The sequence below is a fragment of the Sapajus apella genome, unplaced genomic scaffold (genome assembly GCF_009761245.1).
Source record: "Sapajus apella isolate SASKATOON/1434 unplaced genomic scaffold, GSC_monkey_1.0 scaffold58, whole genome shotgun sequence".
In the NCBI taxonomy this organism is placed as follows: domain Eukaryota; kingdom Metazoa; phylum Chordata; class Mammalia; order Primates; family Cebidae; genus Sapajus; species Sapajus apella.
The window spans coordinates 8,927,625-8,951,262 of NW_022436998.1; the positions used below are offsets into that span (position 1 = coordinate 8,927,625).

At 37.0% G+C, this 23,638-nt stretch overlaps 1 protein-coding gene across 2 annotated transcripts in view; it reads left to right on the forward strand.

Moving 5' to 3' along the window:
* Positions 1-23,638, forward strand: part of PRKG1 (protein kinase cGMP-dependent 1) — a 1,332,247-nt gene that overhangs the window by 89,426 nt on the left and 1,219,183 nt on the right. The gene's annotated exons all lie outside the window — the stretch shown is intronic.

The following is a 23,638-nucleotide window of genomic DNA, read 5'->3' on the forward strand; positions in this document are numbered from 1 at the left end:
ATATTTTTTTCATAATATATGAGGGAGAAGATTGCTTATTTTCCTTAAGGAACGTGCATAATGTTACCAATGGAGCATCTCCATCTCCCAAGAGGTGGTTGCTTGTTTCCAGGGTCAAAGACAGATAAGCCCACTTATCTTATTTACAACGTGGACCCATTGTTTGCCTTACTCTTGGCTTCTAATGCAACCACTCTGGCATTGTTCTACCCTTTTAGAGAACTGTGCAATTCTGATGTCAGTGGGCTTCATAACTTCCATGGGAAAAATTAAGTGAAACTTGTTATACAACAGTCAACTCAGAGTTCACATGGAGAGTAAAGCTGCAGGAACATGAGGTTAACAGAGAATGTAGGAGAGCACCCAAATGAATGGCATTTTAAATTAACAGATAATTACATAATTGATAAAACCAAGGATGTTGCTGATTACTTTACTACTAATGACATCACACTGGGTGGATGGCACATGTTACATAATAATGTCCCTTGAAACCCTTCACTTCATAAACACAGGAAGTTAATATAAGGAGAAAGTGAATACTCAGTTATCCCTATTTTTATTTATTGGATCTTTTCCGGGGGGGGGGCGGAGAATCACAGTATGTACCAATTATTACTTTTGAAAACTTAGAGTTATACCTATACATGTTGATTCCCATGCAACATTTGCTGTTCATGCAGGCTTAGTTTTCTGAGGAGTTTGTATTCTGTGAGGGAGTGGGAAAGAGACAATAAGGATAAACATTTCTGAGATTCTGACCTTATCTAATTGCCCTAATAGTTCAGCAGACTTAGATCTGCCTTAGAAACCTGAGTGATCTGAATCTACTTCAACTTTCTCCGGTAAATTAATTTGCAGTCCTGACATGCCTGCCTGTTTTAGCTAACGAGGTACATGACCATCTCTCCTGGGCCAAGTTTTGCATACTGAAAAAATAACTCAAAGACAGCTCCCTGCATCTTCGAACGTTCCATAGGAGCTCATTTTCATATCTGCAGGAGTTTGGAGGGACACAGAGCAAACTCTGTTTTTATAAAAAGACCATTTTAATAGGTTTTATAGTGAATCGTGATCAAGCCAGCGGATAACTCCAGTTAAACACTCCATCAGAGATCTACAAGATTCTAGGCAGTAGGGAATGAACTACATAGTGTGGTAAGTTTAAAAGCTTCTTTGTACTTGACTTATAGAATAACTAGATTGAAAACCAAAAAAGGTCCACAGTGGAAAATAAAACTAGTATGGCAAATATCTACAGCATCCCATTATAATACACATTTTATCTATCAAACAATGCTGTATGTTCTGATACTGATTTATTCATTCATAATACCTTATATTTTAAAGGACTCGGCACTTCAGGTATTGCCATGATGCTTTTGGTGACTCTGAAGCATTTTATTGAAGAAAATGATAGAATGCCTTCCAAACTTAAATAATTTTGGAAAAACATCTGTTCTTTTTTCACACTTACACACAAAAAAATCTTTAAAAAATTGGCTTGAGTAGTAGAAAGTGTACCTTTCTTAGGGAAAAAAAGAATTACCTAGTATGCAAAATGAATAAATCTTATATGATTTGAATGGTTGTACAAGGTAGCTCCACAAAGGATTAAGAAAACCTGCCAAACCAAAGAAGACTTGTTTATATTTCAATGTATTTTACTATGAATAATTTCGTTACACAGACTTACTGGCAACAAGTGTTTGTGTCTTTGTATTTCATCTTTACTACATCTTAAATGTAGCCATCTTCCTTATACATACAGATTATTATGAGTTCAAGTTAAAATGAAGCTATCTAAATAGACACATTAATTTCCAGTTCATGTTCATGCCAGTTTTTGATTCTCTTTCCTTTAGATGTAGGTAACTGCCCCGTTAATGTTCTGTTCATTTATTTGATATATGCAAATATTTCTGTTTAGTTTTTGCTTGCTGAGTTTGCCTTCTGAGGATTACAATTTTTTGAAATTGTTTTCTTGATAATTCTGATCATTTAAAAATAGTGCAAAATGTAAACTAACTTAATAATTTGAATCATCTTAATATTTTGGGTTTAGAATTTTCCATTAATGTGGGAATTGGAAGGAAGTCTCTGTCAGATTTCAGCACAGAGCCAGGGCACTCCTGCTATAACTATGAGGTAGGAGGAGTGTTTTTGTTGGTGTCTTTTACAATCTGTATAAATACAGTACTCAGGTGAAGCAAAGAGCCGATGTAGCAAATTGGAATCTATATTCTACTGCTTCCAAAATAACTCCTTGAGAATATAAAACTACTAAACTATATTTTGAAATAATGAGCAAATAAACCCTTAACAAAACCCAAGCATTCATTATATGAGAGCAGATAGCTTGTTGATTGTATTTACAGAATGGTTCTTATGGACTTAAGTAATTTTATTTCATGACGTTTCATTCCTGAAATTGATTCTACATCACGTTAGAACATTCAGTCTCTGAAATTTTGATCTAAACCCCTTATCTTTTGAAAATATTCCCAAATCTTTTCCGTTTTCATGTCACAGGGTTTTAGTCATTTCAGTTGGACTATATAGACTTGAGTTCCTAAGAGTTGTTAGTGTCTTTGTATTTTTGTAATTTGTGGCTTTCACTCCAGAAGCAGTTGAATTTCAGAGAATTTCTCCTTCCTTCCTCCTTCTTTCCTTCCTCCTTCCCTCCCTCCCCCTTCCCTCCCACCTCCTCCCCCTTCCCTCCCACCTCCTCCCTTCCCCCTCCCTCCCTTCTTTCCTTACATCCTTCCTTACATTCTTTCTCTCTTTCATCTTGCTTTGTCATCCAGGCTGGAGTGTAGTGGCATGATGTCAGCTAACTGCAACATCCACCTCCTGGGTTCAAGCAATTCTCCAACACCAGCCTCCCGAGTGGCTGTGATTTCAGGCGCATATCACCATGCTCAGCTAAATTTTGTATTTTTTTTTAGTAGAGATAGGGTTTTGCCATGTTAGCCAGTCTGGTCTTGAACTCCTGGTGATCTGCCCACCTGGGCCTCCTAAAGTGCTGAGATTACAGGCATGAGCCACAGCGACCAGCCCCTGTTTTACTTTTTCATTGTGAAGTACTTTGGAGGAGTTGAAGATAAAAGTATTTTTATTTTTTAGGAGGATTAATTTTAAAAGAGATTATTTGATCTTTTAAAATTTATAATAATGTATCTGAAGAAAAAATGTCTCTAAAGACTGTATATTAAATTTTATCAGAAGTTGAGAGAATTCTAGAATTCTAGTGTAATGATAGATGGTATAACATTAAAATGTAGATGTCTTGAAAGGTAGAAATTTAATTCTAAAAGTGCCCTATAGCTCAGTTCAATATTTCTTTGGGATGTCTGTGACGTACAAAATATTGTAAGGCATTAGAGATGAAAGATACATAGGTCCTATCATCCAGGAGTGAATACGGGGTTAACAATACTGTACAAGTAAATATTCTAGAAAGTAGAGAGAGTGAGGTGAGTCACAGGGGAGATAAGTAAGACAGTTGGCAAAATATAATCAAGCATGTTTAGTTTTATGGTATCAGAAACTCATGTGGAAGTAGAGGTGTTTAAGTAAGCATTTGAAGGATGGCCATGATTTAGGTGAGTGGAAATGAGAGGAAAGAGGGAGTGGCAGAGATAGGGACTGGGGAGATACATTCCAAGCCATTAGCAAAGAGACCAGGCAGAAAAAGAAAGCAGGGCCCCTCTGGGAATTGGCAGCAACTAGTGGCTGTGCTAAAGGACTATAGTGGGAACTGTGGAAAAGCAAGTTTAGGTCAAAGAGAATGAGAATCTCAGTTTCTATGATTTTATAAAGTAGGTGAGAGGGCATTCTGCTGGATTTTAGAATAGCCAAGGCTCCTCTGTGTGTGTGTGTGTGTGTGTGTGTGTGTGTGTGTGTGTGTGTTACACCAAGGACTAATAATTACCCACTAATACAGTTCTGAATGCCAGAATGTCAGTTCACCCCTCTATCACGGTCCATCCCCACTATCACAGTCCTGTTAATAGCCATAACTATACCAACTAGGTAAGAGTAGTTAAATTAAGCAAACAACAGATGATTAGAAGTCTTAAAGACACTAGGTTCCAAGTTTCTTTTTCCACTCACTTCCAAATGTTCCCATTGAAAATAATCTAATTTCATGCCACAGACTAGCACTGCAGATTCCTCACATACCTAGGCAAGCTGAACATAGATGAAAATTGAACCTGAAGTTGTTTTTTGAAATTCATTTTCCTTGTTTTTCTGGAGGAGTTAAATTCCAACCTAATGTCATTCTAATAGAGTTTTCAATTTAAGGTTGATTGTTAATTTGACATTACAGTTAACGCAGTAGAATGGAAGTCCTGGAACCCTTCATAAAAAATGTATGAGACCAGGGTGCTAAAACCTTATTAGGGTATTTTGAAGCACAGTCAAGTTGCATGCCCCCAAAATGGATCTTATAATGAAAATACTGGCAATCCCTTAAATAGAATGGCTCTAGAAACTGCCCGAGACTATAAATGACCAGCTTCCTTGCTCCACTGGGCCACATTTCCAAGTTCCTGCTACGTGTTATTTGGATTCCTAATGGGAAAGAGTGGAAGAACACAGACAGTGTTTCTATTGTTGCTGTTTGCAGGTTATAAGGCATATGGACACATTTTTTTTTTTCTGTCTGCCTAGCAATGGAGGGTCTCCATGGTATCCTAGCAACCATATTCGAACACCAGGCTGCTGCTCTTTCTGCCATCTCTACCATAGGTGCTGCCGCCCATCCCAAGAAACCAGTCCTGTTGCTAGCATTCCAGATCCTCTGACTTGAACCTTTCAAGCTCAGAGAATGCAAGACAATGTGATAAATAAGCACATGCTGAAAGCAGCATTTACCAGTATGCTCAACAGCTTATTATGCAATCACATCTGTGGTATTTTGAATCCTAATCTGAATTGTTGTGCTGGTACTGTTTGCCACCCCTTCCCTGACAGCCCTTCTCTGCTTCCTCACACTCAGTTCTGACACCGGTTCTGCTTCCCTCTCACCATGTTCTGTAACGACTGTGCTCCTCAGCATCTCCTTAAAATTCATTTTCTGAGAAGTTCAGTATGTGCAACCTGTTTGAACTCTCTAAGTATGATTTTGTTTATAAGAGCAGAGGAATGTTTTCTCTCCAGAACTGTCATGTAAATATAAACAATAGCACAAAAACTGCAGCTACACAAAACAGATGTTTAACACAAGATGGAACTAATAGTACATTCTCAAAAGTGTCTTATTTCTGAATGAATTTTATAAGCACACTACTCTCCAGCTTTTTTCATTGCTTATAAAATTTGTATAAGCATTCCTTCTGGAGGCTCTAAGGGAGACTCCATACCTTGTCTTTTTCAGCTTCTAGATGCTTCCTGTATTTGTAAGCAATGAAAAAAGCTGGAAAGTAGAATGAGAAGAAGAAATGCATGTTGAGGGGACAAGAAAGGGCAAAATAAGATTAGTATTGTAAAAGTTATGCCATATTTGCAAGTAAGTTGGAAAATAGTAATAGGTGACAAGACTGGAAAAGAACTTGCAATAAGATAGTACTTTATGGATAAAAACTGCTATAAAGAAGAGACACCCAAATTGGAGTATATCGAAGGCTTGCCTTCTTAGGGAGCTATATTGAAGATAGTTTCCCTTTAGACCAGTGCTTGTTTTGAATGCATTGTATTGTCCCTTTGAAACACCCCTTAATCTGACATCAGTGAGGACTTGGTGGTATTTGTGCAGCCCACAGTGCAGAGGACAAGAATAAGGGCAGCAACTCAGTACATCCTGTTTCTGAATGAAAGGGTCAAGAATTACACTACCCATCATCATCAGATTGGCTAACATTTATGGAGCACTAACTCTGTGCCAGGCATTACTCCTGTGCTTTATATAGATGGTCTCTTTTGTTGATTGAATTATTGATTGATTAATTGATTGAGACGGGCATTTTCTGTCTTACTGACCAGGCTGGAGTGCAGTGGCACAATCATAGCTCACTGTAGTTTTGAGTTCCTGGGCTCAAGTGATCCTCTTGTCTCTGCCTCCAGAGTAGCTGTGATTATAGGCACATAGCATCACACTTGGCTAATTTTTAATTGTTTTGTGTAGAGACAGGATCTCAGTTGTGTAGGCTGGTCTTGAACTCCTGGCCTCAAATGATTCTCCAGCTTCTGTGCCTACAAAGAAAGTGCTGGGATTACAGATGTGAGCCACTGCACCCAGCCTGATCATCTTTTGTTAGGACACAAACACAGCCCTGTAAGGAAAATTCTGGATTATCATTTCACGGCATGAGAAAAAGAACTCGGTGGCACAGAGAAGTGAAGCAACTTGCCCACAGTCACACAAGGTTAAACCTGCACTAGAGCTCCAGAGCTTTCCTCCTTACCTGCTAGGCTCTCTTACTTCCCAAAGGGCCATGAGGAATAGGTAGTTGCAGAAAAACTTACGAATAATATATAGGTTCTCTGGAGAGTATCTGTTCACCAATAATTAAATAGGAAGCAAAAGGACTCCGGGAACAGTGGAAGAAATAATGTAGGACACTGGTTCACAAACTTTGCTGCACATTAGAATCACCTGGGGAATTTAAAAATCCAATTCCTACCACAAACCAATTAAAATCATAATGTCTGGGGGTTAGATGCTACATATCAATAATTTTTAATGATTCTCCAGGTAACTTTAACGTGCAGCAAAATTTGAGAACCACTCTCATAGGAAGGTGAAAAGGGGTGTGTGTGTGTGTACATTTGTGTGTGATATTAAACAAAAGACCAGGATAAAATGTATATCTAAAGAGTTGATGTCTCTATTGGCTCAAACCTTTAAGCACTAGGGGTCTGCAAAGGCATAACTGGATTTTTTGCAAATTATACGTGTAGACAGTTCAGTTGATGTCTTATTGTTTATTCTCCCAAACAAGTGATCATTTCCCTACCTAGCCCATTGGTTCTCAACCATAGCTGTATGCTGCAATCACCTAGGGAGCTTTAAAACATATCTTTGCTGAGCACTACCTCCAGAGACTGTGATTCAATTGCTCTGGGATAGACCTGAGGTATAGATATATTATTTTTGCTCCCAAAGTGATTATAATATGCAGCCAGGGTTGAGAACCTCTGCTATGGTCCATTCAATGTTGATTGTTACAGAATACTTGAATTCCTATTCTTTGGGGAAGCATCTTTCTTGTTTCTTTTTGAACAACCCAAATCCCCTGCTTGTAATGGAGCCAGGCAGCTTCAGCTCCCCATTTCCCCTAGCACCTGGATCTGCCTTTGTCACTTTTTTAATATACATATTTTGTTGCCCTTTAGGTTCTGGGGTACATGTGCAGAACATGAAGGATTGTTGCATAGGTACATACATGGCAATGTGGTGTGCTGCCTCCATCCCCCCCTCACATATATCTGGCATTTCTCCCTATGTTATCCCTCCCCAACCTCTCTACCCCCCGCTGTCCCTCCCCTAGTACCCCCTAACAGATCCCAGTGTGTGATGCTCCCTTCCTTGTGTCCATGTGTTCTCATTGTTCAACACCCACCTATGAGTGAGAACATGCGGGGTTTGATTTTCTGTTTGTGTGTCAGTTTGCTGAGAGTGATGGTTTCCAGATGCATCCATGTCCCTATAGAGGGCACAAACTCATTTTTTTTAAATTGCATTTTAGGTTTTGTGGTACATGTGAAGAACATGCAAGATTGTTGTATAGGTACACACATGGCAGTGTGATTTGCTACCTTCCTCCCAATCACCTATATCTGGCATTTCTCCCCATGCTATCTCTCCCCAACTACCCACCCCCCACTGTCCCTCCCCTATTTCCCTCCGACAGACCCCAGTGTGTGATGCTTCCCTCCCTGTGTCCATGTGTTCTCATTGTTCATCACCCACCTATGAGTGAGAACATGCAGTGTTTGATTTTCTGTTTGTGTGTCAGTTTGCTGAGAATGATGGTTTCCAGGTTCATCCATGTCCCTACAAAGGACACGAACTCATTGTTTTTGATGACTGCATAATATTCCATGGTGTATATGTGCCACATTTTCCCTGTCCAGTCTATCATCGATGGGCATTTGGGTTGGTTCCAGCTCTTTGCTATTATAAACAGTGCTGCAATGAACATTTGTGTGCATGTGTCCTTATAGTGGAATGATTTATAATCCTTTGGATATATACCCAGTAATGGGATTGCTGGGTCAAATGGAATTTCTATTTCTTGGTCCTTCAGGAATTGCCACACTGTCTTCCACAATGGTTGAACTAATTTACACTCCCACCAACAGTGTAAAAGTGTTCCTATTTCTCCATATCCTCTTCAGCATCTGTTGTCTGTGGATTTTTTAATGATCACTGTTCTAACTGGTGTGAGACGGTATTTCAATGTAGATTTGATTTGCATTTCTCTAATGACCAATGATAATGAGCATTTTTTCATATGTTTGTTGGCCTCATGTATGTCTTGTTTCGTAAAGCGTCTGTTCATATCCTTTGCCCACTTTTGAATGGGCTTGTTTGTTTTTTTCTTGTAACTCTGTTTTATTTCTTTGTAGATTCTAGATATCAGCCCTTTGTCAGATGGGTAGATTGCAAAAATTTTTTCCCATTCTGTTGGTTGCCGATTCACTGTAATCACTGCTTCTTTTGCTGTGCAGAAGCTGTGGAGTTTGATTAGGTCCCATTTGTCTATTTTGGCTTTTGTTGTCAATGCTTTTGTTGTTTTAGTCATGAAGTCCTTGCCTACGCCTGTGTCCTGAATGGTTTTGCCTAGATTTTCTTCTGGGGTTTTTATGGTGTTAGGTCTTATATTTAAGTCTTTAATCCATCTGGAGTTAATTTTAGTGTAAGGTGTCAGGAAGAAGTCCAGTTTCTGCTTTCTGCACATGGCTAGCCAGTTTTCCCAATACCATTTATTAAACAGGGACTCCTTTTCCCATTGCTTGTTTTTGTCAGGTTTGTCAAAGATCAGATGGTTGTAGATGTGTGGAGTTGCTTCTGAGGCCTCTGTTCTTTTCCACTGTTCTATATCTCTGTTTTAGTACCAGTACCATGCTGTTTTGATTACTGTAGCCTTGTAGTATAGTTTGAAGTCCAGTAGTGTGATGCCGCCAGCTTTGTTCTTTTTGCTTAGAATTGACTTGGCTATGTGGGCTCTCTTTTGGTTCCATATGAAGTTTAAGGTGGTTTTTTACAGTTCTGTGAAAAAGGTCATTGGTAGCTTGATGGGGATAGCATTGAATCTTTAAATTACTTTGGGCAGTATGGCCATTTTCATGATATTGATTCTTCCTAACCATGAACATGGAATGTTTCTCTGTCTGTTTGTGTCCTCTCTTATTTCATTGGGCAGTGGTTTGTAGTTCTCCTTGAAGAGGTCCTTTACATTCCTTGTTAGTTGTATTCCAAGGTATTTTATTTTCTTTGTAGCAATTGTGAATGGCAGTTCATTCTTGATTTGGCTCTCTTTAAGTCTGTTATTGGTGTATAGGAATGCTTGTGGTTTTTTCACATTAATTTTTTATCCTGAGACTTTGCTGAAGTTGCTTATCAGTTTCAGGAGATTTTTGGGCTGAGACGATGGGGTCTTCTAGATATACAATCATGTCGTCTGCAAATAGAGACAATTTGACTTCCTCCTTTCCTATTTGAATACCCTTTATTTCCTTTTCTTGCCAAACTGATTGTTTTTTATGGCTGCCTAGTATTCCATGGTGTATATGTGCCACAGTTTCCTTGTCCAGTCTATCATCAATGGGCATTTGGGTTGGTTTCAGGTCTTTGCTATTATAAAAAGTGCAGCAATAAACATATGTGTGCATTTGTCTTTATAACAGAACGATTTATAATCCTTTGGATATATAAGCACTAATGGGATTGCTGGGTCAAATGGAATTTCTATATCTAGGTCCTTGAGGAATGGCCACACTGTCTTCTACAATGGCTGAACTAATTTACACTCCTACCAACAGTGTAAAAGTGTTTCAATTTGTCCACATCCTCTCCAGCATCTGTTGTCTCCAGATTTTTTAATAATCACCATTTTAACTGGTGTCAGATAGTATCTCAATGTGGTTTTGATTTGCATTTCCCTAATGACCAATGATGATGAGCATTTTTTTCATATGTTTGTTTGCCTCATAAATGACTTCTTTTGAAAAGTGTCTGTTCATGTCCTTCACCCACTTTTGAATGGGTTTTTTTTTGTTTGTTTCTTGTAAATCTGTTTTAGGTCTTTGTAGATTCTTGATATTAGCCCTTTGTCAGATGGGTAAATTGCAAATTTTTTTTCCCATTCTATTGGTTGCTGGTTCACTCTAATTATTGTTTCTTTTGCTGTACAGAAGCTCTGGAGTTTAATTAGGTCCCATTTGTCTATTTTGGCTTTTGTTGCCAATGCTTTTGGTGTTTTAGTCATGAAGTCCTTGCCTATGTCTATGTTCTGAACGGTTGTGCCTGGGTTTTCTTCTAGAGTTTTTGGTGTTCGGTCTTATGTTTAAGTCTTTAATCCATCTGAAGTTAATTTTAGCGTAAGGTGTCAGGAAGGGGTCCAGTTTCTGCTTTCTGCACATGGCTAGCCAGTTTTCCCAACATCATTTATTAAACAGGGAATCCTTTCCCCATTGCTTTTTTTTGTCAGATTTGTCAAAGATCAGATGGTTGTAGATGTGTGGTGTTGCCTCTGAGGCCTCTGTTCTGTTCCATTGGTCTATATCTCTGTTTGATACAAGTACCATTCTGTTTTGATTACTGTAGCCTTGTAGTATTGTTTGAAGTCAGGTAGCATGATGCCTCCAGCTTTGTTCTTTTTGCTTAAGGACCTCTTTAAGGAGAACTACAAACCACTACTCAAGCAAATAAGAGAGGACACAAACAGGTGGAAAAACATTCCATGGTCATGGTTAGGAAGAATCAATATGGTGAAAATGGCCATACTGCCCAAAGTAGTTTATAGATTCAGTGCTATCCCCATCAAGCTACCTGTGACCCTCTTCACAGAATTGGGAAAAACCACCTTTTACTTCATATGGAACCAAAAGAGAGCCCACATAGCCAAGACAATCTTAAGCAAAAAGAACAAAGCTGGCTTTGTCACTTTAATCTCTGGGGTTATCTGTTAAGGACCTGGGGCACACAAAAGTGTTGGCAGCTCTATTCAGTGGGTAAGTGTGTTTCCACTTTCCTACCAGCCAGGATTCCTGGCCACTGTTCAAATGTGACACACATTAGGATCAGCCTTCATCCGAAGTTTGTTTCTTTTTTTCTTCTTTTTTTTTCTAATTCTCACTGAGGGCTGCTGCCTCTGTAGCCACAGTTTCTTTGGGTCCCAGCTACTGCTATCCAGTGCAAAGTTGGAGGTAAAACAATGATGAGTGCCTCTTGGAAGAGCAGTCTAGGCTTGTAGCGTCTCTCCTTCTGGTATGTGATGTCTCTGCAGCCAGCTACAGTTTTTTTTTTCCCCCTACAGATATTTTATCCTTTTAAGGCAAACAGTGTGAGTTCAGGCTGAGGAGTACTTTCCGAGGAGACTTCAGAGAAAGCAGAACTAGCACATTAACCTTTCAGCCCTCTTTCCAGGTGGCTTGGTTTAAGTGGACAGATCTGGTCATTGCTGGCAGATGAGAGGTCTGAGATGACACCTGCAATAAAATATCTTGGTGTGTCCCTCATGAAGACTTCTGGGAGAGATGAGAATTCCTAAATCCTGTGGATAAACCTCACTGCTGACCCTGTGGCCAGCTCTGTGTGTCTTTCCTGCCATTTCCCCTTAGATCCTTGTTACCAACTCCTCAAGGTGTTGCTAATGGTCTCTGATAGGAGCCTATTTACATTTGTAATTTAATCATTATTTTCTGAGGTGAGGCTCAGCCAGTATAGCACTATAGAAGCAATGAAAATAGCTAATATAATTGCAAATACTTTTTGATAAAAATAATCTTAAAATCAGAGTCAGCAAGGAGCTTTTCTGTCTCCCCCACCCCAAAATATGAAAATGTATTCAGCTGACAGCATGTTAAAACAGAATAGATGTAATAAGGCTGCCCAGAGGATTGGTGGCATTAATTATTCAGGGAAGTTAATCATAAGTAAGGTAAACACTTTCATTATGAATCCAGCTTCATGTCGTGCATTTGGTTATTGGACGTAATTGGGGAGGGATAAGAGGAATTAGAAACAATGAAAAACATGACCAAAAGCATGTGTTTAATTATTATGACTTAGCAGTTAGAAGCAGGATGATAGGCAGAACTTGGTGGTAGGACACTGGGAAAATATCTGTGTCTTTGCATTCTGTTATTCCAACCCATGAAAGGATGGGAGTTCGTGTAGAAAGAAGCAATTAGTGACAATTTACTGCCAAAATATACTTTTTCACCTGCATCAAAAATAAAATAATGTTAATTGCTTTTGCCTTTCTAAAGATCATAAATGTAAATTAAACTTCAACAGATTGGCTTTAAGATAGATGTAATTTCACTCATTTCTACATAAAAGTAGAGAGACGCCCAGCCAAAGCATAAGTAAATAGCTTATATCATTTTTATCGGATTATAATATGCCTCAAAAACAGATCTAATGTTAATCTTCTAATGTTTAGTTTCATTTTTTTACTTTTAGACCCTACCTACTGTTAAGAAGTAACATTGTACTTCTTTGAACATGAAGTAATTATAGTATCAGCCAGTCAGTTTAATTTGGTTAATTGGATTGAATGTCAGTGATGACAAATACACTCTAGTTAAGCACAATACTTGGACTATTTTCCGAAACAATTGTATTATAGTAATATCAAGCTTTCACCAGATCTTGGCCAAGGAATAATGAGATAATGTGAGGAAAAAACATCTTTTCTGGATACAGTGTGCATCATCTTAATTGTCCAGATTTATCAATAAATTATGGTTCTGACAGTGCTTCTAAGCCTGGACTGAAAATAAAGAAGAAAATATGGTCAGGACAAGAAAAGAGAAATGGAAAATCTAAGTTTCATTCCTGTGGAGTTATGGCTAGAGATGGAAAATAGGGTGTGTTGGTCATAAGCTACTATGCCTGCAGGTGGCTGGCAAACATGCTGAAAAAGTACAACTCCACGCTTCCATCTTCCTGATATCCATTTTACCTAAATCACTGGTGACTAAGCAACACGTTTTGTTTTAAAGCAAGTCAGAGAAGATAGCCTCAGATTAGATTTGTGCTGGTTTGACAGAGTGTCACCATATCCTTCACAGAGGAATATTAAACATCTGAAAGTGACAGGTACCATTTTGCGAAGCCTGTGATGACAACTCATTATATCAGTGAGAAGAGAGAAATAAGAAAATATGCATTGGAATGAACCCTAGAATATACACTGCATGTACTGTTGAGTACAGAACTTTACGTGAATCATGGTCTTCATTCCAGGAAACTGCTATTCTTTTATTTTGGAACTTTCAGAGGATACTTAGAAAAGTAAGAGTAGTGTTTTTTGTTTGTTTGTTTGTTTTGGCTCGGAGATCGATTCAGTGAGTTCCTCTTTGAACAAATGGATTTTACTTAATGGAACTTTTTTTCAGCTCTGAATGTTAGAGGAAAATATTTTTCCCTCATAGTGCATGGTACAGTGTAAAATCAAAGAATTGCTCAAAGTTTGTAGTCATTCATTTAATACCTAGCTTTATAAAAGTGTAATGGTGAACTCCATCATACATTTGTATGAGCAGTGTTTCTTGTTATAGATCTGAAAAGCTTTAGAAATAATATGAAAGAAGTATGCTATGATTTTTAAAAATAGTTTTAACCTTGGTCAGGAAAAAGTCGTTTTTCTCTTTTTCAAAATTTTACTTCAGATTTCTTATTCTTCATAAAAGGAAAATATAACATGAAAAAATATAATTTGCCTGATTCTTTTTACCAGATGTTTTACCATTACTTAGTAGGAATACCTATGTTCTCCTGTTGAGAAAAAAAGGGAGATGAGCAAGAACTAAGTAATACCTTGTTTACGTAGCACTGAATGACATAAAAATAAATAGATGTTACTTTGAAACTGTCCCCATAAATAAAATAAGCTCACTGTGAATGAGTTATCTTTCTTAACTTCTTGACACCTTTTACATACTTTATGTATTTATCTAGACTTTGCCTTTCTGTTGGTTTGCTTAACACATTAACATATTTATTTTCCCTTCCTTTGGACTTTTGGTGGGAAATGCTCAGTTTAAGAAAAGTATTTTCTTTCTGCTAGGTAACAGCTAAAAGAGTGTAGCCCATGTCCTTTCCAATAACAATAATTTTAAAACTTCTAGAAATAGAGAATTTAGGCACTTAGGAGCATTGTGTGTGTGTGTGTGTGTGTGTGTGTGTGTGTGTGCGCGTGCGCGCACGCTTGCGCATGTGTGTGTGTGTGTGTGTGTATGTGTCTGTGTGTGTATGTGTGTGTTTGGGTGTTTGCTTACATGTTTTTAAATAATCACAATAAATTGTTTCTGAAAATTCTGGTATTTGAAAAGTATCCATTAAAATTTATATTCTATTCATTATATAATCATATTTATTTTAAGAAACTTACACCCTTAGAAATGGAGATCAGAAGAGCCAATATTGAAATATTTTGGTGAATATGGCAAAATTTGGTGTGCAGACAGATGAATCAAGTTAAACAAACAGATTGCTACCTCCTTTGTTCTGAAGTGTGAAAGCAAAAACACTGATCGTCAAAGAGGAGGGTACTCTTCTCAAGTGACCCTTTCTCATCTGAAGTTCATCTTACCTTTTGGTGCTGCCACTGAAGTCCCGTGCTATGCAAGTCATCTATCATAATAGGCAGCGCTCCATCTTCTGGATTCCTAAGGGTTACTGTCAGGGTGATGGATGGAAAATGGCTCAAGTATACACTTATTTGTCTTAGCAAAGTGAGATTCTGTGCTAGAAGGTCTTAGAGGTTATTAAAGAATATCTCAGCAAACACTTGCTAGTGAGTTTTTAAATCATCTATGACAGCTTTTCCCCCTCTTTCTTGACTTCTGTTAATAGATTTCAACACTTCTTTTTGTAGTTCATTGCTTTATCATCATGAAAGGAGGAATATCATATTAACAACTTATCTTGCTCAAACTAGGCTCACTTTTTGTTCATTGCTTTTTTTCTGGACCTAAGAACAATTTATTCTTCAAAAAAATGATAAAGTGAAAGTAGTAATTGCTACTTTTTAGCCTTGTCTCGAATGGTCAATTATTGATGAGGATGATGATAATAATTACCAAAAATATTTGTCTTAATATATACCATATACATGATCTCATTTAATTCTCACAGCAGTCTGATAAAGTAACTACTATCATCATCCCATTTTTTCATATGGATAAAATGAGGCACAGAGAAGTTAGACAACTTGCCCAAAACAAAACAATGGGCTGAACTGCTTCAATGAAGGTTTGTGTAAGCCCAGAGCTCATTCTTACTCTCTATATGCTATGTTGTTTAGCTGTTTGTTTCATCAATTCATTTTTAGCAGAAGTCTCTTGTGCAGTTTTGTTTCTTTTATATAGACAGCTCTTTGGTAAGTTTTAATATAATATGGTCATGGGTATAGTCTGTTTTAAACACTAGCGTGCCTTAGTATCATGATAGTTCTTCTTTCAATAATACTGTATTGCTATTATATTCAGTTTTATTTTTGTTTTGTTTTGAGATATGGTCTCACTCTAGTGCCCAGGCTAGAGTGCAGTGGGCACTAGACTTACTCATCTTGGCTCACTGCAACCTCAACCTCCCAGGCTTAAGCTTCTCTCCTGCCTCAGCCTCCCAAGTAGCTGGGACTACAGGTGCATGGCACCACATATGGCTAATTTTGTAGGTTTTGTAGAGATGAGATCTTACTGTATTACTCAGGCTAGTCTTGAACTCCTGAGCTCAAATGATCCACTAGTCTTGGCCTCCCACTGTATCCAACCTCTATATTCAAATTCTTATTAAACACAACTACATATACCTAAAGCATTTTTAGCTGTTTCATACATAGTAAGTTTTCCCCATCTTGTATTTGAATATTTTGTTTGTTTTTAGTTTAAAAATTTTAAGTAATATCTACTTGTTCCTCTTGAATCAAATTCCATTTTGAAGAAATATTCCCTCAATTTTCCATTTGTTTACTTCCTCACTTATTTCCTCCTTTTCCCCTAAATATTAATGTCACTAATAGAAATTTTTGGAAAGTGTATCAAATGTTTTCTGATTCTTTATCCTGGCAATTTAAAAGTTTCTATGGATTGGTTTTCAGATTTTTGTTTTATTTTATTCAATCATTTACCAAATATTTATTAAGGAACTAATATAGAGTAGAACTATAGTAGATGTATCTTCTCACTCACATATAATTTAACATCTGAAAATTGGTGGTTGTAGGTTATATGCTAAAAAAGACACTGCCTTGTTTCTTCCAACATGGATTGGACCCCCAGCATTCCTAGGTTGGAATTGTGCTTCCACTTCTCAGTGTTTGGCTTTGTAGTGCTGTGTACATTTTTTTCCATGTCAATCAGAGTTTGAATTTCTGTATTTTGACTGTTATTTGGTTAACAACTACTTCCCCCAGAAGATATTAAGTTACATGAAAACAAAGTCAATGTCTCTGTTGCTCCATGTTACATTCTTGGAGCTCAGAAATGGAATGGCACACAGCAGATACTTAACAATTTTTTTTTGTCAAATGAAGGACAAGATAAAGCCTCTTTATGTTTCTGGTCCTTAGATACTTCAGTTTTTAATTTAAAGTTTTAAACGTTGGAAACCTACATCACTGAGCTCAGTAGAATTTCCAGGCATGTTTAGTATTGCATTTGGATGCTTTGGGATGCCTTTGTGAATTGCCTATGCTCCAAATGGTCATCACAGCCCCTGTCACTCCATGCTCTCTTCATCTAGCCCATAACCCTTGTTTATCTTATTTGCCTGCCCTCTGAAGGCATTTCCATTTTTTAGTTTGGGATTACAGTCATGACAATTTCCTTCTAGTTTGAATAATCTGTGATTTGTAATAACTTTCCAAGGAAGCACACTCATTCTCCAACTCTAATAAATGTGTAAACTCTGCAACATAAAACCTCATAAATGGATTAATCTTAAAAGTAAGATAGACTAGGCCGGGCCTGGTGGTTCACGCCTGTAATCCCAGCATTTTGGGAGGCTGAGGCGGGTGGATCATGAGGTCAGGATATTGAGACTGTCCTGGCCAACATGGTGAAACCCTGTCTCTACTGAAATACAAAAAACTGCCCGGGTGTGGTGGTGCACACCTGTAGTTCCAACTACTCGAGAGGCTGGGGCAGGAGAATCGCTTGAACCCAGGAGACGTAGGTTGCAGTAAGCTGAGATTGTGCCACTGCACTCCATCCTGGTGACAGAGCAAGAATCCATCTCAAAAAGAAAAAAAAAAGAAAAGGATAGACTAATAAATACAAGCATGGGATTAGTGGAAATAAAAGAAAATCTTTTCAAATTCTTACTAATTTTTATTTTTTTTCGCAGACACAGCCAAAACACACACTAAGAAAATCCTTTCAAGCTTAGATATAATTTTTACTCTCCAAAAAGTCTTATAGATCTTAACATTATGAGTTGATAAAAATCATTAAGCTCATGAGGAAATACTTCTTAACTAAGTGTTTGCCTTAATATTAACCAAAATAAACACAGGAAAAATTTAAAGGTGTAATTTGCTTGTATATTGTCTCTTAACTCTTCAGGATGGAAACTGGGAACACCTAACCCTATAAAAAACTTTTCACCTCATCTAATCATATGCTTACATGAGTATCTGAAGTCATTTTCCTAGGTTACCTATTTACCAATGCAACTATAGATTTTGCCATATATTAAGAGTGATGATTGATAAAACTTACATTCATTGACTAGAAATATAAATGTGTATGATTTTGTTTATGCCTCACAATGTATGAGTGAATAAAGGAGGACAGATCATTACCATTGTACAGATGAGAAAGTTAATGATCAAAGAGGTAAGGCAATATAATCTAAATCTAATAGCTCTTAAGTGATACCACTGTAAACACAGTAGGTCATCAGGCTCAGTTCAACCCATTCTTAACACTCTGTAGGGCATTAATGTATTTATGAGATTCCCTTGAGAATCCACTGAGTCCTGTGATTCAGCAAGGCACTTGTGGAAATTACAGTAGGTAAGCTCCGAACATGGCATATACAATGGATAAGAGAATGTATTTTAATTTAATTGCTACCTTACCACTAACTAGATTTGTAATATTGAATCTGTCTAATCTTCCATGTTCTCACCATAAATGAGGATTATAACATATACCATGATTGGAGATAATATTTGTGAATCCCTCAGCACAGTGCCCAAAACATAGTATGGGCTCAATAAACAGTTGCTGTTGAGGTTCTCATTACAATCGCAATTTTTAATCACTTTTGTTAAACCATTTACCATTATCAAAGTGCTGTAGACATCTCTAAATCAAATGGAAGAGCATGAAATGGAAAGAAGTTTAGGAATGGCAAGGTCCTGGAGCAGAGCCCAATGCAACCCAGCTTGGCTTTGCTGAGTATGACTCAGAGGAAGATTGAGTGACAGCAAGAATCCTAAACAATTTCCGTGTGGGATAACTGTGGGCAAGAAGGGTTGAACATAGGAAAGTGTGAAGTTCCATAATAATGTTATTTATTTTATTCAATGAACACTTATAGGCCTACCAAAAATTCAAGAATGGATTGACGAAGTTTGAACTGAGCACTATGTATTTAAACCATGTTAAAAAAATTATCATGAAAATAGTTGTATTATCCCAAGGGAAAGCTGTCTATGCTCCAAAAGACAGGAAGTATTACTATTTAGTGGCCATTCTGTACAGATACATGTATGTGAAATTATAGTAATATTGTTCATAACATTTATTTTAATATTTGCAGCCACTATATTTGTAGACAATGGCATTGCTGCTCTGGAGGAAAGTTTTAAAGACCCACTGCTGTAATGATTTGATTTCAATCCATCAAAAGTATTTAAAGAAAAGTGTTTTTTCTATTTCTCAAAATGTTTTTATAGAAGTCATTCACTAGTAATGGATTTCTATTTGAAAACCATTTATTCCTGACTTGAATAATTTCTGTCCAGACCAAGAAGCTATCATATGTAGAAGACAATCTTAGTCTATAAATGCTTCTGTTAATGACCTTGATACTGCATCTCAAGATGTCTTTTCAAAAACAATATGATTGTGGGTAAAAGCAAGGATAACAGCCCTGTTTGCCTGTAGAGGAATACATTAATGGTCTTAGACAAATTCTTGACAGTCATGATGATGAGCTAATAATGGAATGCTTTAGAATAAAAATAAAAATACTAGTTTATTTTGAGATGTGTCATGTAATAGAAGAAAGATATTTTTAACAGCTTTATTGAGGTATAATTTATATACCATAACATTTACCTACAACACATGTAAAGTAAAAGGATTTTCAGTACATTTATAGACTTGTATAACCATCACCACTATCCAGTTTTAGAACATTTACATCACCCCCCAAATTACTTAGAACCCATTTGCATTCAATCCCTTCTCCACCCCAGGTGGTGGCAACCACTAATCCGCTTTCTTTATTTACAAATTCTCCTTTTCTGTACATTTCAGATATATAAGCATCTTATTTCATAAATATCAATTTACTTGAATGACTATGTGACACAATGTATGGCTTATTCAATGAAGTTTAGAATGCTAAGGTTATATTTTGACCCAGGTCATTTGTTATTGTATTAGACATAAATCTCATTAGTGTCAAAAAAGCTCAATTGGCCTATTTTTTGTTGTTGCTTTTGGAGTAATGAAGCATTTAGTTTTGTACCTAGATCTGGTATATTAGCGTATTAATGACCTGATTAGCAGCAACAACAGCAGTAATAGCAGATTGCCATTTACAGAATACTTACTGTATTCAGGCATTCCACTGGGGATTAATATACCTTTTTTCTCTAATATTCATAAAAGTTCTGAAAGATAGAGAGTAATTGCTCCATTTTAAGGACAGCAAAAGTAAAGCAAGCTCAGAGAAGTTAAGTAATTTTCCCGAGTTCACCCAATGCTGCTTGTGTCTATACTAAGAGTTAATAATCTGGAGGTACTCTGGTTAGCAAACTGTATGGCTTATGCTTTTCCACAGCTTTACAGTTCTTTCTGTTTTCTTCAGCACTAAGATATATCCTTGAAATTACCTTCCAACTTGCCTTTTTGGCTTTCTGTGCAAATTCTGCTATGAAGTATTAAAATAATAGAGTCAACAAGTTAAAGATAAGCACTAATCTCTGAGGTGAATATAGAATTGATCAGGGAGCTGTTTGTGGAATGAGAGAGGCAGAGAGAGAGAAGAGATTTGATTCATGAAATAAAGGAATGGACAAGTATACATGAGAAAAAATGTAATAAAAGTAACTTTATGGGCTTAAGAGAGAAAGGGAGACATTTCTGTTCTTTAGATGTGCCCGAAGTAGTGATTTCATGAAGAAAGTGGAGGGTTTCCATTAAACCTCTCTTTTGAGTAGAAACGATTTTAAAGGAAGAATACTAATGAGTTTTTGTGCCAGTGAGGCTGAAAGCCAATGAAGAAAATGAAATGGTCTCTAATGCTGGTGGTCCCGACCCCAGTGGGACATAACTGATTTAGGTGGCTGAAGCTGACTCCACTTTGTCTCATTAGGGATCCTGGTTTGCTACCTGGCTGGCCCCGAAGCCTTTGCCCTGATGCCTGTCAGTCCTGCCTGGTGCAAAGGCTTCTGGGTTATGAGCCAATTGGGGATGCTGCCAAATCTGTTGCTTATTCAGCAGTGAAATGAGGTGTTACTGTTAGCTTGCTTTCTTATTGTGCAGGTACCAGGGAGGAAGTTTCAGTGTGAGAGAATAAGAATAGTCTTACTTTGTGGATTCACTGGAGATTGATAAAAGGAATTTCAGAGACAATAAACTGTTCCATGTGTTTGTTAAGTTGAAGATTTTTAAGATTCAGTGACATATTTTCACATTTAAGTAATAGTGAACAAAAGTGAGCAATGTTTGTAGGTGGTTTTGATGAATATCTAGATACAACCAGTTTTGATGAATATCTAGATACAAGGCAATTAGGAATTCAAAATATTAGAGGTATACATATGTATTCACATAAACAAAAGATTTAGAGAATTTTATAAAAATGCATGCGATGCAACAAGAGTTTCAGAACACACTATAAATCGTTGTGCAGGTTGATACTGTTTCTATCTGTTTTGTTTTCAGACTCCAGAACAGTGAGCAGAACCTAAAAGATACATAGACCATGTGGCTCTTGAAATATTGTCCTTGGACTAACAGCTTTAGCGTCACCTGGGAACTTGTTAGAAATGCAAATTTTGAGATATCTCCCAAACTCTCAGAATCAGAAACTCTGAACTGGGGCTAGCAATCTGTATTTTAACCACCCCTTTAGGTGATGCTTATGTGCCTTAAAACTTGAGCACCCCTGGAATAACATAGGATGGGGATTTAGAGCTGAATGTGGCAGAGTGTACCATAAACACTATTAGAAGCAGTTTATCCTAGTGCCACAACAATGGAGCAGAGATTTACAGGTAGGAGCTCTTTCTGCTTGCACTTTGCTAGTGTTTAGCTTGTTCTCCTCCTTTTCAAGGCTGATATGGCTTCCACTTCCAGGAGAACTCTTCTGGCCCATACCAGTCTGAAATGCTTTGTTTTATGGTATACTATAGGTTTGAATTTCTTTAGGTCTAACATTCTTTTGGTTTTTAATGTCAACTCTTATTTTGTTCATTATTACTTCATAAATTTTTTTCACATTTTGTGAGTGTGTATATTATATATATGTGTATATATAATATATATGTATATACATAAAATATATATTAAAATAAAATATATAGTATGATATATGCATACATATGTATACACACACACACACTCAAGTACTACCTCCCTTCTCTGAACAAGGCACTTTCATCTCATACATTCTTTATTGTATTACCTTACTTGATTTCTTGATAGCACTTAATTATCTGAAGGTATTTATTTATTTGTTTCCTGGTGGTTGTTTGTCCATGTAAACTCACCTCTGTTGATCCAGGCCCCAGGCAGCAGACCCCAGGAGAGTGCTTGGCACATAGTAGATGTGGAGTGAACAATGACTGCTGTTTGTCTGAGTCTGTACTTTGAGATAGATGAACATAACAACTGAGACAGAATATTGAAGCTTAGTATCAGCAATTAGGAGACAAAATGGAATATATCAGCATTCTCTGTGTTTTAATTTTGTATGGATTACTTATTGAATGGGCAGTGTTTGGGTTTTGAGCTATGAATAAAAGAAATTCTAAAAATTAAAATACATGCTAAACAATTAAAATCTGTAACATAAATGCATACTTCTTACCTGAAACCTTTGGATCCCAGTGTGATTCAGAATCCAGTTTTTTTTTTTTCCTTTCCAGTTTTTGAAAGGTATCATGAAAGATACACATAGAATGGATTCTGTAACACCCACGTGAAGGTCTAGGGCAGTGCTCCATGAACAAACATGTCTACATCTCTTCAGTAAAACATATGGATATTTACTGAAATTGGAAACACAAAGGCTACAGAAATCCTTGTGGTCAGATTAGGTTGGGTTTTGCAACCACGTGAGTTTTCTGCAAACTTACAGAGCTTTGGTGTTTATAGCTTTGATTTTGACTTTATGTGTAAGGATTTATAGACGTTACAGCCTATAAGCAAAACTAACATTTATATTTCATTTTTTTTTCCATCTTCAAAAGCTATATTAGTCCACAATTAGCATTTGAGGCACTTGAAGCTTAGGGAAATTAAATTACTTGATCAAAGTCACAGGGCTGTACACAAATAAAAGCTGAATTTGAACTCGGTTCTGGCTGTATTCACATTCCTTACACTTTTCAATACAGAGCACTGTTCCTTAAAATCACGTTACAAATAAAAAAAAGGATAAAAGCTGCAAGGTGTATCCCCTTCATTATACAATCAATGACACAGATGTATAGAGGGTTTGTGATGTATAGTAACATCACTCTAAGGGGCACAGCCAGAACCTATGTCTCTTAATATCCAGCTCTGTACTTTCTCATTTTCCATGCTGACTTCTAGTTTTTGGATCCTTCTAAATTATTGTTCTCAGAAGTCATGGTTGTTGCAGAGGTAAAGGCAGTTTATTCTTAGAGTTTTTCTCTTCTACATGAGCTTCTAAAATGTTTTGGTCAAATGGTTTGGCTTTCCGTATTTCTGCAAACACTGGTAATGTACACTTAACTCAGGTTCAAGCGGGTTGCTTTATTTACTTGGGCACAGCTAGAGTGTATTATAATTCCTGTTCTCTTAGTTGTCTTGAAGAGTAAAGTAAGCAATTTCATTTCAAATTAATAGCTCCAATCTTATTTTTGCCTTATTCACTTAGGAAAGCCTTATAGTTAACAGCAATTGCAGTTATTTTCAGCACTATTTCAAGGGAATTCTTTGATAGCAGCCAGACAACATGCCCAGCTTTGCTGCTTTTAGATAAACTTGAGTATTAGATCAGTGCAATACTCGATACTGGGAAACT